The sequence below is a fragment of the Ceratotherium simum genome, chromosome 7 (genome assembly GCF_057802395.1).
Source record: "Ceratotherium simum simum isolate JZ-2026a chromosome 7, ASM5780239v1, whole genome shotgun sequence".
Classification (NCBI taxonomy): domain Eukaryota; kingdom Metazoa; phylum Chordata; class Mammalia; order Perissodactyla; family Rhinocerotidae; genus Ceratotherium; species Ceratotherium simum.
This window is the reverse complement of record NC_141906.1, coordinates 39,831,372-39,849,429: the sequence shown is the minus strand read 5'-3', so window position 1 is coordinate 39,849,429 and position 18,058 is coordinate 39,831,372. Positions and strand designations below refer to the sequence as shown.

General features: G+C 38.5%; 1 protein-coding gene and 1 non-coding gene across 3 annotated transcripts in view; both read left to right on the top strand.

The window, feature by feature from the left end:
• DLG2 (discs large MAGUK scaffold protein 2) overlaps window positions 1-18,058 on the top strand; it is a 1,864,788-nt gene that overhangs the window by 844,170 nt on the left and 1,002,560 nt on the right. The gene's annotated exons all lie outside the window — the stretch shown is intronic.
• On the top strand, window positions 3,331-3,456 carry LOC147916649 (U6atac minor spliceosomal RNA). Its single transcript, XR_015552853.1, has one exon. It is a non-coding gene; the product is annotated as a U6atac minor spliceosomal RNA (small nuclear RNA).

Below are 18,058 nucleotides of genomic sequence, written 5' to 3'. Positions count from 1 at the left end.
ATTATACTTCTATTTCTGCATGGATTACCTCATGTTCTCATGTTCACCACCCAAATACTAATTACAGTCCATCACCACACACATGTGCCTAATTATCCCCTTGGCCTTCCTCCCTCCCCTCTTCCCCTCTGGTAACCACCAATCCAATCTCTGTCTCTATGTGTTTGTTTGTTGTTGTTATTATCTACTACTTAATGAGTGAGATCATGTGGTATTTGACCTTCTCCCTCTGACTTATTTCACTTCGCATAATACCCTCAAAGTCCATCCATGTTGTCACAAATGGCTGGATTTCATCGTTTCTTATGGCTGAGTAGTATTCCATTGTGTATATATACCACATCTTCTTTATCCATTCTTCCCTTGATGGGCACTTAGGTTGCTTCCAAGTCTTGGCTATTGTTAACGCTGCAATGAACACAGGGGTGCATGTATCTTTACGAATTGGTGTTTTCACGTTCTTTGGATAGATACCCAGCAGTGGAATACCTGGATCATGTGGTAGTTTTATCCTTAATCTTTTGAGGAATCTCCATACTGTTTTCCATAGTGCCTGCACCAGTTTGCACTCCCGCCAGCAGTGTATGAGAGTTCCCTTCTCTCCACATCCTCTCCAACACTTGTTGTTTCCTGTCTTATTAGTTATAGCCATTCTGACGGGCGTGAGGTGATATCTCATTGGAGTTTTGATTTGCATTTCCCTGATAGTTAATGATGTTGAACATCTTTTCATGTGCCTGTTGGCCATCTGTATATCTTCTTTGGAGAAATGTCTGTTCAGGTCTTTAGCCCATTTATTAACTGGCTTGTTAGTTTGTTTGTTGTTGAGATGCATGAGTTCTTTATATATTTTGGAGATTAACCCCTTATCAGATGTATGGTTTGCAAATATCTCAAGAGAAGTTATATGTTTTAAAACAGTGGCAAAGTATGAGGGAGGCCCTTGGTGTAGTGATCCAAATCTGCTTTACTTACACCTTTCTCAGGTATCCACATTACCCTGGTTGTTTTGTACCTAGAAAAATGATTCTTTTCTACTCTCTCTATTTTCTTTTCTTGGTCTATTTAAAATATTACTTCATTCCAATAAAACATCTTATATATGTTTTTGGTACTTTTTCAACCCACATTTTCAAGACACTCCTCTGAAAGAAGACTTTGCTGGACAGGGAAATAAAGGTAATCTTTTACTGCTGGAGGAGGTGAAGGAACCTCTTACCTCTTTCACAGAGAGATGCTCACATGGATATAAAGTTCTTCTTCTGAATCAGGTTGAGTGCCATTCTTGGTAAAGCGGTGGGATAGACTTAGAGTGTGCAGATGGGCCTTCTATAAACCACCCCCTGGCTCCCAGGAAAACTCAGAAATTATTTTCTGAGTCTTAATATAACTGCATCTATATTTGTAGTAGGCCAGTTAATGAGGAAGCTGACACTCAACTTTTAGAAATAGGCAGATTTGTGTTCAAGTTCCCAATCTACCACTTACTAGTTGGGTATCTCTGGGCAAGATATTGACCCTTTGAGCTTATTTGCTCACTTATAAAATGTGGATGATTAGCAAAATTACTGTGGGTGGTTCTAAGAATTAGAGGTAACATGTATAAACTAGCTGGCATAATGCCTCCACACATTGTAGGACTTTAACACCTGGTTGCCCTTATTATTATTATTCTTGTATTCCCTTATAAGCAGCCTTGCCCATTGGCCCTAAAGATATTTTTTGCTGTTGTACCAAGTGGTGAAGGGAAAGTTGAGAGCCCTGTAAGCCAGTTCTTCTACAGAGAAGTCTTGACCTAAAAAACAAAAAAAAAAAAACAAAAAAAAAAGTGACCAGTGCTATCAATTGGTTCTCAAAGTGTATGTGAGACTCCTGCCTTATAACAGATAAGATTCTCCCAGATTCAGACAAACATCCTTCCAGATTTGAGAGAATAGTAATTATATAAAACATTTTTTAGTGTACAATATGATTTCACTAACCTGCATTATGATTTTTCCTGCAAGTGAAATCTATTCAATCTCTTAGCATTGCAGGTGAGGAAATTAAGGTAACACACCTGGGAAGTATAGAGCCGGGTCATCATCTCTACATCTTACGCTTAAGCTGCTTATATAATGATTATAACTGCTCTCTGTTTCTGAGGGAAGAAGTTACAGAAACTGCATTGGTTGTTTTTGGTCTGCAGAGGTTTCCTTTAGAAAGTTACAGCTTCAGTGAATTTACTAAAAGGGCCCAATTCCTGAGCAGGCCTGCCTGGAGAAACTGCTTTTGCAGTCTAACCACCTCCCATCCTGGCCCTGAAGTAAGCAGCACAGCCTCAGACGTGCTGACTGTGTACCCAGAGATGCACAGAGAATCCACCCGAAAATGTAACAGGTGTATATGTGAGGATGGAAAACAAATCAATTTAACTGTGGCCAGAGCTTGAATAGAGTGGCATTAAGTTTAGAATGCAGGATATTTCACTCGCTTTAACCACCAACTTAGCCTGTCTTCCTGGAGAAACAAAAATTCTGTAGCATTATTTTAAGCACTCTTCTTCATGCAGATCATTTCTTTGGTTCTTTTTAAATAGCTAAATCAATCTGCAGGTGCTCTCTGGGCTTTCTTGATAGAAAAAGAAAAGACCTTGTCTTTACTTTTCTTTGTATCATTTCTCAGGGCTATTTCAAAGTTGTTCACATTTACCAGTAGTTCAATGTACGTTATGTTTGAAAAAGAGAAGCACCGAGTCTCTCTCTCTCCCTCATCCCAACCAGGGATGTAAAATTCTCTATGTGGAGTGGAGGACCAGTGATGTCCACTCGTGGATTGCAGGTGGCACAGCAGGCAGGTGCATGTCCCCTCCCCTGCTTTATTGTTGAGGGACCCTTTCGTTCTTCGTCCGTATCTGCTTGCCCTCTTGATTGTGAGCAAGAGAAAGGCAGGTATTCTCTATTGTTTCCTCATCGTTCACCCAGCACTTTACACACTCTTTGGTACATAGTAGGTACTCAGTATGAAATTTTTTGAATCTATGAATGATTGTAGAAATTTACTCAAAGTGCATCTTATCCTCTTCTAAAAGTTCTTATTATATTGAAACATTTATTTTGACTTGATTTATACTCCATAAAAATTTATTCCTATGCAATTTAAGTAGGAAAATTTTTTTATATGCAAGGTTGTAGGTGTTGGATTTAATTTACTATAAGAATTATTTTTCAGGACTTTGCCATGTTAATTGGTTGAGTGACTACTGTTAATTTGAAATTCATTGAAGGAAGTTTAGTAGTAATTTAGGAGTAAATTTTAGTAGTTCAGGTTCCTATATAAACCTAGAAAAGTGTGTTGTATGAAAGGAGAGAAGGTTAGCACTCCCCTTGACAAGGATGGAAGAGGCCCTCGGGCCTGACAACACACATATGGTTAAGGTATTTCCAACTACTTTGTGGTATCTAACCATCATTTTTAGAATCAAAAGCAAAAACTTCTCTGGTCACACACATGTGTGAAAATAAGAATAATGGCACTAGAATAAAAGGGAAAAGGATATAAGAAAAAGAAATACCCTAAAAAGGAATCAATCTTTCTTAACACACCCACACATACAATTTTATTCTTTGACAAAAATTGACATTTCTACTTCTCCTAATTGGAATTGCTATTTATTTAACCAACTCTTATGTAGAATTTATTATTTGCAAGTAATGTTCTAAGAATTTTATAAATATTGAACTAATTTAATCCTCATAACAACCCTACCAGTTAGGTACTACTATTATGCATAGCAAGATTTAGCTCTTGCTCAAGGTCATGCAGCTAGGAAGAAGTAGAATGGAGCCAGAGTTTCCAACCAGGCAGTCTGGCTCTAGAGCCTTTTAAAATATGCTGCCTCACTGAAGAAGCACCACAGGGGATGCGTCAAGGCTAGGCTAGTGTGCAGGGGTATATCAACCCCGGAGCACTCCAGACTTGCTGACTCCCTCCTGGAAATGAGCAGCTTGTTTCATCGTTAGGCTTTGAGCTAGTTTAGGATGGATTCAGAATCCCACCTCCAAAGATCAAAGCGAATGGCAACTGAAACGGGCATCTCAAAGAGGAACCAATAGTAGCTAATAATAGCTAACATTTATTGAGTGCTTACTATGAGCTGGGCACTATTATGAATACTTTATGTGAATTAACTTATTTCATCCTCAATATAACCTTTAAAAAAAGGTACTATTGTTATCTTCATTTTACATATGACAAAGCTGAGGCACAGACAGGCTGAATAATTTGCTGAAGAATGGACAGCTGACAGGCAGACTCTGGGGTTCAAATCCAGGGATCCTGGATTCAAGGTCTGTGTTCTTAACCACTACATTATTATGGTCTCAAGGAAAAGAGCCCATAGACTGCGACTCTTAAGACCTCAGCTAGCTCTGCCACTTCAGCCTGTTTGTTGTTTTGGTTCCCCTACCTGTTTTCCCAGAGAGGAAAGTGATCACAAGTAAAACTCTTAGAATTAAAAGAGCTCATAGACTTATCTTCAGGAGAGTAATAGGATCGGGGATGATGAGGAGACTCCACTGTCAGGCTGGAGAGAAGAGGAAACCCAGGAAGGATGTGTGGTGAGCTCCCTGGGAGAGAGAGATTTGCTGAGTCCAAGAAGGAGTTGAATGTATTCAGATGAAAGAGAGCTCAGAAAGCAGGTCTGGCTCTGGGGAGAGGCACTGGCATTGAGCAACCAAAGACCCGTTTTCAACCCTGAGTAGCAGAGAGACATTAGCCTAGAAATCCAGGAGCACAGGTTTTAGTGTCAGTAATTAGCCCTATGACTTCACCAGTGCCCCGGAAGTAATTGGTTAAATGCTTCCCATACAATTTAAAACCTTGAGGTCAAGCAAACCTTTATAATAAATATTAACACTGTCAGTGTTATAAGTTAACAACAGCTATTATTTGTTTACAATTTCTTTATAGAAGCCTTAATGATTCCTTGGTTTTACAAAATAAATATGATCAAATGTCTCTTTTTAGCCAAAAACAGATATCTGGAACATGCTGCAGTCATATTGTCATTTTCAAAACATGAAAAAATGTGTTCAGTCCAAGAAAAATCAATGAAACAAAAATTATGGCTAGTTGAATAGTTTCCAAAAATGATACTCTTTCTTAGATTGTATTAGAGTAAAGTGTTAAAAATGTGCCACTTTTTCCAAATGCTAGGGTCTGGATGCAGTCATTACCATACTGGTTTATTAAAGGAGGAAGCTCAAACAAATATGAAGAAACTTGTAACATGTGTGATAGAATAATTAAATTAAAAGAGGGCTAAAGACCTAAAGCTGATAATGTTAATGCAGATTATATTAATGCAGATAAAATCTGAGATCACACTGGGTAGTCTCAGATTGTATCAGTGGTCCTCAGGTTGGATATACCTGAGGTAGTAAGGGAAGTCCTTGAGTTATCTTCAATATTGCAGTATAAATATGCTAGTGATAATATCCAATCAAGCCAATGAAGGCATCGGATTTTGTCTTGGAATTCCATTAGTGAAGTATCAATGGTATACTGATCAGAAACTCTAAGCTGCTGAACACACACACACACACACACATGCGTGCATGCACAAATATGAAAACAAATTAATTATTTCTCAAGATAATAAAAGAAGTCGTATGTTGTGATAAATTATGGAGTCTGAAATATTTGATTTCTTCTGTCTCTTCTAGTTTATACTATAGTTCTCTGAATTAATCTAAGCTAAATTTTACAATGGATAAAGTGTGGACATTGGAGCCAGGTAGGTAAAGGGGTTCCTATGCCAGTTCCATCATTTTGCAGCTTTTGACCTTAAGTGATTGTTCATCATAACTTCGAGTCTGAACTTCTTCCCTTACAAAAATGAGGGTGATGCTTATTTTGTCTAGTTGATGTGGGATAGAGCCTGGCATATAGCAGATACACACTAAACGCTGATTCCGTTTCTCCTTCCAACTCTGTCACAGGTGCTATTAACAATTGAATTTTAGTGAAAGTAAAATTATCTACTTATATTTCTTTTTCCTCTTTCAACTGGGACCCAGGACACACTTGGACCGTGTAGGGGGTTAAACAAAGATCACAACTGATGTTCTTCATTATATTCTGTCCATTTTTACTACTCTTGTTGAAATTGCTTATTTGTAATCTGGCAAGATGTCAAGACAATGGATTGAACAAGCACATCTAATATTGAATCAAAATGAAAGTGGAGGTTAAAACTGTTAAATCCAAGATGAAATGAGTGAACCAGGCAAAGAGATTTCCATTCCAGCTGTCTAAGGCAAACATAAGGTTGTGAAACCAGACAGAATGTAATGCAGTTAAGAAAGCTACTGATGTCATTACCAGAGGCTAAAAGAGCTTCATATTGGCATGTCTTGAATTTTTTACTTTTTGTAAACCTCATAAAAACTTGGAGTTTTGCTAGGAAATCCTACAGGAATTGAATTTGTACCTGTTACTTGTGTCAGGGGTGCCGTATTTTGAAGAGGCTGCATTGTAAACCATAAGCTCCACACTAAAAATCATCTTGGGCCGTGGACCTCAGATCTAAACCAGAATAAAATCACAGGCGGCAAAGGGAGGTGAGGTGTCTAGAAAGAAGTGTCCGGTACTTTTGCCTTAGGCATTTCTTTGTTCTGAATCTAAACTTCCCTTAACAAGAACAGATGAAGTCATCTTTCTCTGCCTGTTGTCTTCCTTAGATCCCAGGCAGCTGGCCTTACCTCTACAGTGTTGGGTTTTAGTTTCTCAAGCTATTTAATCACCTGCCCTTTCGGAGGTCCATGTGAATTCACTTCAGTTCCAATGGGCATTTATCAAGACGCTTCTCTGTGTTAGACCCTATTGGGGATACTGAAAATTCATCTTAGTCCAAGTCATGGCCTGCTCTCAAGTTGCTGACTGTCTAGCAGCAGACTCAGGTAATTAAACAGTCATGCAGTTTAATGTGAACTGTGCTATGATAGAGATATAAACCACATATTAGGTTCACAAGAAAGAGTGATCTTAGCCTGAGGGTGTTGGGGACTCTTCATAGCCTCCTTTGTAATCTTTGTGAGGAAAGCTCTTTGTAACATTCTCCAGGTGGCCTTCTCTGACTCCCCTTGTGGCCTGTCCTCTGGCCTTCAAAGCCCAGGAGCTCTCTCCATTTGAGCACTTACCATGCTTCTGTTAATCTTTCCGTTCAAGTGGGCACCCTTTGGAATTAGGAACTAAACTTTTAATTTCTTCTCTCAGTACCTCGATATAGTAAATGACATAGTTTATTAATAAATGTTAATTGTATGAATAAATGATGTGACATTTTGAATTTAGACTTACATAATGTGTGTCAGATGTGAAAGTACAGAAAAGACATTCTAGCAGAGAAAAATGTTGTTTCCTCTGCCTGGAATAATAAAAACTGTGATTTTTCAGTCTGCTTTGTACCCAGAACTAACAGTAAGAATCTTACAAACTTTATCTCTAAACATCACAACAATTCTGTAAGGTAGATGTTATTCTCCGCAATTCACAGAGATGGAAACCCAGACTTCTAGGGTTTAAATAACTTGGCCAAGGATGCACAGCTGGTAGGTAGCAGAATCAGAATGTAAACCCTGATTTTCTCAACTGGAATGTCATAGTTATACTATTGTTCAACACTTAAACTGGTGTACATAGAGTATAAATTACAGGCATTAGGATTTGAGGGAGACGGTGGATATTACCAAGCAAAATGAAGTAGCTTACTTTTTTATAGAAACTTCCAGAGTTTATGATGAATTCCATGATGTGTGCATAATCAATATTGATATCAATCTCAAAGAGAAAATAGACTTCTAGAAGTTTGGGCATAAAAAAGAGGTTGTCAAGTATAAGTATGTGTGTGTGTGTGTGTGTGCGTATATGTGCATGCATGTCTAGAATGTGATTTGGAGTAAAATTTTGCTAACCCTAGTGGTTGTAATCATTTCTGTGTTACTTGCCCTAAAGGCTCAAAAGGTGTATCTAAAATTTTGATTTTCACACACATGCATTGACACATACAACCCACTTAGTCATTCAGCGAATGCCAACATAGTTTCTCCCATGCCTTTAGCCCAAGCAGTGTCTCTTAGATTCTCTCCCACCATGGTGAAGTACAGACTCCTTTGTTTTGTCACTGGCTTTTCACTGCTTCTCATTTACTCTTTAGTAAAGGGAGAAACTATTTATTGTTAACTGTGATTGTACACATTCTTATGTGCGAAGAAAAACTTGATGATATAGTGTTGTGGCTAAGAGGACAGATGTTAGAGGCAGATAGACTTGACTTCAAATCCTGGCTCTACCACTTTCTCAATATGTGATCTTGGGGGCAGTTCCTTAACCTACTTAACCAGCTTCAGTTTTCTGATCTGTGAAATGAAGAAGACGAAAGAGATCTTGAAGGAATTAAGTGGAATAATGCATGTGAAAACTTAGTATAATGCTTGGAATGCTTTGTTTTTATCTTCACAGTTAAGGTTCTAAACAAAATAATGAGAGACATGTAGTTGGAAGGAAAGAAGAGGAAGTGGTCTGTACTTAAATAGTTATAATTCAAATCATCCATTTAACTAACAAATTTGTATTTGGTATTAATAATGAGCAAGGTGCTCAAAGTTCTAAAGGCTTCAGTTTTCCATGCACGCCTGCATGTTCTTCACATTCCTCTTTAAGCATTTGCTAAGCAAGAAATTAAGATCTCAATGGATGTGGAGTTTTCAGGTTAAAGGCCAAAGGTGGCAAAGGGCATCACTATGGGCCCCAAAAAGAGTGGATGGGGAACAGAAAGGGCTTGCTGTGGAGACCTCATCAGAAAGGTAGCATTGAGCCTCCTGCCAACGGCTGCCCAATTGTCCTCATCACATGGGCTGCATCCAGATTGTGGATTTTGAGGCTGAATATGCTGATCTTGTGTCTCCAATTTCTGCTGGCTGGGAAGAGCTAGAGAAAAGTTTTTTGTTTTTATTTTTTCTGAAGAACTTCTTAAGAAAACTAAAGCTTTATTTTATTCAAAGTATCAACTGCTTGCTCTGTGCAGAGGCCCCAGTTCACATCTTCTTCTCTAGTTGCCTCTTGAATTATTGTGCCCCTCTTGTGAACCTATGGATTGTTCCTGTGATCCTCATCTATCACCTCTCCATTTCTTTGTTGCTTTTGAGTTTTTTCAGTATTTTTCCATTTTATGCTATTTCATTAAGGGGCTCGTGTAAGCAGATTGAGAGCAGAATGGGTGCTGCTGAAACTCTTAATGCTTGTGGGACATAACCTTCAAGTATGCTATCTTAGTTTGTGGCTCACACTGCAAAACCCAAAAACAGCCAGGGAAAGAGAATGCCATTCATTCATTCATTTGACACATATTTTTGCGTAGCTTCTCTGTGTCAGGTGTCAGCAAACAATGTCAAAATGGATGAGATTTTTGAACTAAAAAGGACCTCAGAGATCATCTGAGAGAAAGAGACTGAGAACCAAGGAGAAGTGGCTGATCCAGGGACATACAACTGACTAGAAGCAAAACTAGGTCCCAAACCCAGATCTCTGACACAAGTCTCCTGATACACACTTCATAAGCATTTTAGTGCTTAAGCTGCAGATGCCTTAAGTGCAAACAGGGCAGTTGTGCAGAGCGTTTTTGTTTTATCTGTCTGTCTGTCTATCTATCTATTTATCTATCTATCTATCTGTATATCTATGTTTTTTAAGAGGCTATGACTAAATCTGCCAATGACACTGGCCCCTCCACTACATACTTCAGTTACTGAGGTGAGGCAGCAAGCTGCCCTGTGGTGACTTGCTTTTTATTATTTTTTTTTACTTTTTCCCATTTAGAGTTGCCTTTGTTATCCCATTTAGTCCAAATTCACTAGGACCCCCCTAATTGAGAAGAGGCCAGTGTATCATTTACTCAACTCCTGCATCCTAAAGATGGCTCAAAGGTTATATGTTTCTAGTAAACAATCCTGGTCCATAACCAACCATCTATCCGCCCATCCATCCATCCATCCATCATCATTCAACAACAATAATGAAAATGTATTGAGCATCTGTTAAGTAACAGGCTCTGTATAACCATATAATGAGGAATAAGACACAGAACCTACCTTTAAGAAACTTACTTCTTAACAGATAATTATAATACAGGGTGAAAAAAAATGCTATGATAAACTTTTACACAATGTTGCGAAAGACCAGGGGAAGGGCCCCTGTTGGTATCTGGGGAGAGAGAAAGAGGTGGACAAAGAATGTTTCCTGGAGGGAGTTGTGGATGAGCTGACCCTTAATGGATGAGTAGGAGATATTTAGGTCAAGAAAAAGTATGTAGCATGGAGTAGGGAGGGTGGGAGGAGGAAGAATTTCCCAAGACAGAGGGAACCAGATTGAAAAAGGCAAAGAAGAGTCATGGTAATGGCCAGTAGTAAAATGTGGCTAAAATAAGTGATGCAGGGAAAAAAGGAAGAGTTGCAGATGTTGTTGGGAAAGATAGGTTGGGACTAGATTAAAAAAAAAAAAGCTTTGTGTAATATGCCAAGGACTCTGAATCTTATTCTCAAAACAAAGATGAGCTATTGAAGGATTTCAAACAGGGGAGTAAATCAGTCAATTAAGCATTTTAGAAAAATTATTCAAGCTGGAGTATGGAGAACTGATTGGAAGGAGTCTAGAATGATTGTTGTTAAATAGCCCCAGACTTTCTTTAAATGGCTACACTGTTAATGTACATGTATCATTAACATTATGTTATTTGAATTCTATGTAGCCAGCCCTTCTTTCCATCTCAAGAATGGAGTCCTATTTGAGACTCAGGAGCTTGCCCGAGAGCGAAAAGCTGTGGAATTGCTCAAAGTCATCCCACTGTTACTGACTTATGAAGACAGCATACATTTAGTCTGTTCTTTTATTTGTGAATCAAGAAAGACCTTTATTACCCAGACAGGAACTCACCTGCAGTAAAACTGAGAGAAGTGGAAATTTGGGAGTATTGCTTTTTCTGAGCTAGAAGGAACTTTAAAATGTGACCAGATTTCTAGTAGCCTCCGAAAAGGTTAAGGGAAAAGCCAAAGCCATAAAGCCTGAAGCTTCAGTGATTAAATAATTTCAACATTTACCTTCAAGGAAGGCTTAACTGGGTTAGAAGAAAGCTCTGAAATTTGCTTGGATGATCTGTCTCCACAGTTAGACATGATTCACTTAGCAGAAGTTGGAGCACTTCAAACTTAAATATGACTTCAGGCTGTCAACTTACTAATATAAATGTTCCTCTCAGCAACATTTGTAAAATGGGATTGAATCTACATGTTCCAGGGCATCTCTTTCTTTTCAGAGTTTCACTCTACTCTAAAAGGGAATCTTCTTTTTCTAGGTCCGCTTACCTCAAAACTAGAAGATTCAGTAGAAACCCTTATTAACAGTAATTTTTTTCTTCAAACATGATAAAATAACTTACAGTTTTAAAGATATTATTTTGGAGGATTAGAGCTACCTCTGTGGAATGATCAATGAGAATCTTTCTGGTTCTGTCTTGGAAAAGAAGCAACATTGACAAGATTTCCTGAGTCTTTGCTGTTCTTGTTGACAAGTGCTAAGCTTTTGATAGAATAGCTCTGAGTTCCTAGGTTTGAAGTCTGGTATAAATATTTCAACACAGCAAACTTCTTTTTGGCAGTTTGGCATTCAAGTCTGATAGTGGGCAAGGCCTTAGGCAAAGTTGTTGAGTATGAATAACACTCCTCTCACTGATTTAGGCAGGGACTGGGTGGAAGCATCGAGGAAAAGTAAGGGAAATAACATTTATTGAACAGCTAGTGTGTTAGGAAATTTACCCTTTCTTTTATTTAATTATCATAATAACCCTAAGGAACATGATTTGTTATAAGAATTTTATCAAAGAAAAAAGTGTGTCATAGAAAAGCAACTTGTCTGAAATTATACAGCTAAGACGTGGCAGAACCGAAATTTGTGCCCATGTCTATCTCCCAAGTCCATCATCTTTCTACTGTTTCATGCTAACTCAAATACACCAGATGATACTCATTTCCCTGACATCCATTTAAAACTTTCTTTTCCGTGAAGTTATTTATTTTGTTTTATTGTTATTGTTGTCTTCTTCTGTGTCTGTGTTGGGGATGGGGGGTAGTTGGTATTGAAGCATGGCCTATTGTAACATAAACTTTGAACCTGACATTGGTTATGGTCTCCTGATGCCCTATGGCACCTTGAAGTTCCAGGTTTCTCTGATATACTACACTGTCACCTCATTCGATTGCTGTAACACCTCTGTGAGGACACTTGGTTATTGTGACTCTTTGACGGACAAGAAAGGAAGCTCAGTAAAGCTGTATTGCTATTGTACATATTAAACTAGATTTCTGACTAAATCCTACATTGTTTTCTCTAGAATACACTTCATTCTTCCCCAAATTAATATAACAGCGTCAGAAAATTTTATTATCCTACATCCAGTCTCGATTGCCTTTTTATCTTCATTTGCTTATTCATTCATTCATTCAACAATCATTCATTGGTAAACTGAATGTCTTTTATGGGCCAATCAGTGGTCTAGGCCTGAGAGAAATAAGAATGAAAAAGAGTCCCTACCCCACAAGGAACACACACAGTTTAGTGAATTATTTGCAATGTGCAGCCTACCGTTAACTTTTGGTAGCCTCGGTTGCCATTAAAATGCCCCTTTTGCTACCCTGATACTCCATGAAGATAACTCATAGGAGGAACAAAACATGTTTTTGTGTGAGGAAGGGATTTGAGAAACACCCAGACTGAGTTGACTGGATTGGCATCGTATTTTCCAAAACAAACAGACAAATCAAACAAATGATAATGTGGCACTTCTGACTGGTTGTCACCCTGTATCAGAAAAATAAGGAACAATGAGTGCAGGTGTTGAAGTGAACAGTCAGTAAGGCTGGCTGCTGGAGTTCCAGGGCTTTCTTTACTCCCTCCCTCCTGACAAGAAATTGCTGGAACATGGAGAGTTAAGCCATCAGAGTTATACTGAGGTGAATTTTTAATGAAAGAAAATTTTCATAGTGTACCATTCAGTTAAAAAATAGCAGGTTAAGGGCCAGCCCGGTGGCATAGTGGTTAAGTTTGCGTGCTCCGCTTTGGTGGTCCAGGATTCTCATGTTCAGATCCTGGGCACGGACCTACACACCGCTCATCAAGCCATGCTGTGGCGGCATCCACATACAAAATAGAGGAAGACTGGCACAGATGTTAGCTCAGGGACAATCTTCCTCACAAAGAAAAAACAAAAAATAGCAGGTTAGAAACTATGTACAATATTATTGTATTCTTAGACAATAAATAAATATATCAATGTATATAAAAAACTAATATAGTATCAATGACTATCTTTGAAAGATAAGATTATGCATTTATTTTTTAAATTCTCTTTATTAAGTTCCTATAATAGAGTAATTGCTTTTGTCATGTAACAATGAAGTTTAAATTATTAGAGTTTAAAAAATTGTTTTAAAAATAATAAAGGCCATGCAGTTAAAAGCACTGCAAATTCCAAAGCAAAATGTACCTGGATTGAAAATTAGACTGAAGGAAGAAGCAATCATAATAACAGCAAGAGCTATCCAAAACCCAACCTCTGGGCTCAGAAGGGATAGAGAAACTCCCCCAAACAGTTTTTAAAATACTGTTGATGCTTCCCCCCTACCCTATCCTAGGGGCCATTAGGAAATCATTGGATCTGCCAAAGCTGAATAGATGTGCACCCATATAGCATGGAGATAAGTAGGGGTTATGGTCATGGGGTGGCACTAAGGATTTCTTGATGAGTCAGTAAGGGAAAGAGTTGAGGGATATATCGCTCATCACTTGAGCCTGACAGCCTTCTCGGGTAGGCCAAGCCAAGGGGCAGGTGAAGCTAAGCTGATATGCCTTGAATATGATTCTCTATACATTACGCCAGTTGCCCTACAAGGCAACAACTGTCTAGAGAGGGAGCTTTGTACTCACAGGAACGGTAAGTGGTTTGGAGGTGTTCTGCTTTATTTTTACTTTAGGACTCTGTCTCTTGTAAGGTTTGAGGAAAAGGTACGAGGAACTTGTCCCTTTTTCGCTTCCTCTTTCTCTCCCTCCCTTTTTTCTTCTACCTCTCCCTTTCTCCTCATCAACAGCTCTCCCTGTAGCTTTCTCTCCCTCTCTCCATTCTTCTTCCTTTGCCTTTCTCCTTTTCTCAACATACCCTTCCTTCCTTCCACATGCTTTTTTTTTTTTTTTTTTTTTTTGTGAGCACCTACTTTGTCAAGTTCTCTTAGGCACTGGGGACACAAATGAATAAGATAGGCCCAGTATCTCTCCATAAAAAAAATAGAGAATGACAAAAGGATTGTCAGAACACTTGCTAAATATTAAAAGCTGAGAAAGAATTTGAAGCCTTCGAAATTTTTCACAAAGAACAGAAACATTTCCTAGGCACTTCTGCCAGTGTGATCAAATGAACTCAGCAGTTGAATCTCTCAGTTGGCTTCTAAGAGCTGTCAGCTTCAAGGTCTTGAAGATGTTCCTTGTCTCCAGTGACAGGTCCCAGCATTCTCATAGCTGCTCCCCAAAGCAGGCTGGTTTTTACTATTCCATGTGAATAATGAAGAAAGGAACAAAGGGGAGTAGTTTTTCACTCTCAAATAATTTTTTAATAATGTTACAGCACCTTTGAACTCTGAGCAGACTCTTCTGGTTTTCCTTATAATTTTTTACAAAAGGGTTGAGGGCAGAGGGACTTGCTTTTTAAAGGTCAGAAAATCCTAACTAAGCAAAACTGGCTATTATATCTCAGGAATTAGGAGGTGACACTATAATTAACAAGCAGTTGCAGAAAAGGAAGGATTCATGCTGTGCAGTATGTAATTTGGAACCCAAATGTTCCTGTCAGAGAAACCTGGCCTTGTGCAGAAAGCTATGGGGGCTATTCTAGACAAATGAACTGACAAAGTCTGCTTTGTGTGCTGGACAATCCCAGTCACCTGTTCTCTTTTTCTGTCTTGACCATAGCCAGGCCATTTGTTGTTTCATTCAATTATTCATTTAACAATTATCGATCACCAATCATTTACCAGGCACTTTGCTAAGTATAGAAACACAAAGATGAATAATAAAAAAGTCCTTGCCCTCAAGTAGATCTCTATTTTGTAGAGGAGACAGACAAGTAAACTGACATCCTCTTCCCTCACCCACTGAGTGACTTCTGAGACAGAAACCTATAGAGGTTAACACAAAAGCAGGGAAGTGGGGCTCTTCAAGATATTCAAGAGTTTGGAGAAAGCTTCTGAGAAAGATTTGAAGTATATCCAGGAAGACTTTCACAAGTGAACCTGGAGAGGAGGAGTAGTCTAAGCAGAAGATGTAGCATGTGCAAAAGCATGAAGATGACCAAGAACTCGATAAATTCAAGGAACTTTACATAGTGCTTACAGTAAGAGTGCATAATACAGCCAAGATTGGTAGAAGATGAAGAACAAGAGATATTCTAGGACAAATCGGAATACAGCTAAGTTAATTAACTTCTTTATTGAAAGAATAAGAAGGGTATAGTCAAAATCCCTCCAGGACAGAGATTATATCGTATATTCTTTGCATTTCCAGTGTGTAATATACTGCTTGACATATAGGTGCTCAATAAATGTGGACCTTGAAATAGTCGTTGGTAATGTTGAATCATCGATTCTAAAGGAGGAAGGTCGAGAGAAAGAAGGAATATTAAGCTCTTGCTGTATGCCAGCCCCTATATTAGGAGATTTACATATATTATGCTAATTAATATTCATAATAGCCTCATGGGGGTTTATATATATCTCCCCATTTTTCAGAAGAGGCATTTGAAGCTTTGGGAAGTCAAGTAATTTACCGTGGTCACCTAGCTAACATATGGCCAGATGCAGGATTCAAACTCAGGTCTGTTTTTCTCCATAGCCTACATTTCTACTTTTAGATGCAAACCTTTACTGAAATTTCTGCTGCAGTACTCTGGGGAGAATGCTACAAAATGTGTTCATTTATAATAATAGAATAATACAGAATTACACAATCAGGTGCTAATTTAATTTCTATAGTAAATCTTGTAAATTTTGTAAAAGTTGAGAGAAATGGAGTTGAAAATGTTTTTTTCCTGTATTTTGTGGGTTCAAGAAGCTTTATATTTAGCTTACTACTGGTGAACGATACATGAAACAAAATAAATGAATAACAAATGAGACTGTTGAATAAATGATTGTGCATAGCCTTGTGTTTAAAGCAAATGTTTCTGAAGTTGCCAATATTAGACTGCTAATATACAGTCTTGTGTTCTTGATATTTTAAATGTGTAGTTGATGACTCACTTGGCCTCCAAAAAGAGCGTGAGTATAAATATAATAAGTGTGGAGAAGAGAGCGCTTCTGGAGCACTGCTTAGGAAATCTCGGGTAGTAGTTTCAGCTTACTGCCCTGGTACCTGCCCCTCTCTCATAGCTCCTCCCCACTAGTGTAGCACTGGCCTCATATTTCCACATCCTGAGCCTTGTTGCTGGTTTTCTAAGCAGCCTCTTTTTCATTTTTTAGGGTTTATAAGGATGTAATTTTTTTCTTCTTTTTTCTCTTAGTTTCAGGCCGAACTATTTTTTTAGCCTCATATGTCAAAAAGCTCTGCTGCCTTCAGACCTCTGAGTCATGGGCAGTGACTGGCTCCATCAGCTTTCCTCCCCATGTCCCACATGCTTCCAAATGTGCACATTTGCTGGATGAATCAATGATGTGGGGGAGGATTCCAGATAGAGTGGACCTTCCCACTGCTGTACGAGCTACCCATGGCTTCACTCCCACCCCAGTCTTCAAGGGCCAGAAGTGTGTTTTGAAGTGAAGAGGAATTCTGCCCAGGACTTTATTGCCAGGGATGCCAGAGATAAGGGCTCCCCAAGAAAATGATCTGCCTCCTACTCCCCAGATTGTAAATTTGGAAACCAATGAGGAGTTATACGTATGCTGTTTTAAGATCTCCTGGTACAGTTGAAAGAGGGACACATTAGTTAATACAGGGGCAACATATCTGCTTTATATATTCGTAGTACTAAAAGATGATACGTCTAAATCACTCAACTAGTCTCAAAATAATCGGTCCTTGATAAGTAATAGCACTGACTATTGTAATTATTATAAGAAAGAGGAAGGCAATGAAGACAAAGAATATATTCGATGCTTGACACTTAGTTCTTTATCCCTGACGATAACGATTTTACTAAATTTCACATTTAAAATGTAGGGAAAAGAGAAAATATTGATATGATTTAGTAGACTGCAGCTGTGATTATTCTCTTATAATCTAAATGACTATCTAGACTTTCAAAACTACATGATTTTCTTCCACATGTTAAGCTCTGGTCTGGCCAATCATGGAAAAAGTACAGGGTATGATGAATCAAGAAAAACAGTCAAAACTTTGGATAACCTCAGACTTCAAATTGTCTACCTGCTGATATTTTTAGCAAAGTGTCTGTCACTTGGGCCTTGAGTGAAGGTAATCTAGGCCAAATGTGTTTCCATTCGAAGTCTTAGTATTTTTATCATTTCCTCCAATAGAAATGGGGTCTGGCTTTTAGCTGGAAGATCTGTTTTGTGGATCGTAAGATTGCGTTCTCTGAGTACCTTGAAGTTATAAGCAGATGCTCCCAGAAGAAACCCCAGACTTGATTTGATTTGTAGGTCACGCTTATAGAATAACCTTGAGTAGGGAAACTACATAATTAGCCCAGTCTTGATGGGAACTAGTCATAAGTAATACAGAAGAAGCTTGTACAGAAAAATTGGAGCAGACGGTTTTGTAATTCAGCCCAGTTGCTGCTTCCTGTTTCTAGCGTAGTTGCCAGGAATGAAGAACTACCTGAGTAAAGAGTGGTTTGTGTGGAATTGTGCCTTGAGGATGTGCACTGGCTTCAGGGGGGTGATTTGTGATTCTCCAAATTGTTAAGGCCTTTTAATTTGGATGAAAGGTCGAGCCTCTTCTAGGGGGTAATTATATTGTTTAAAAA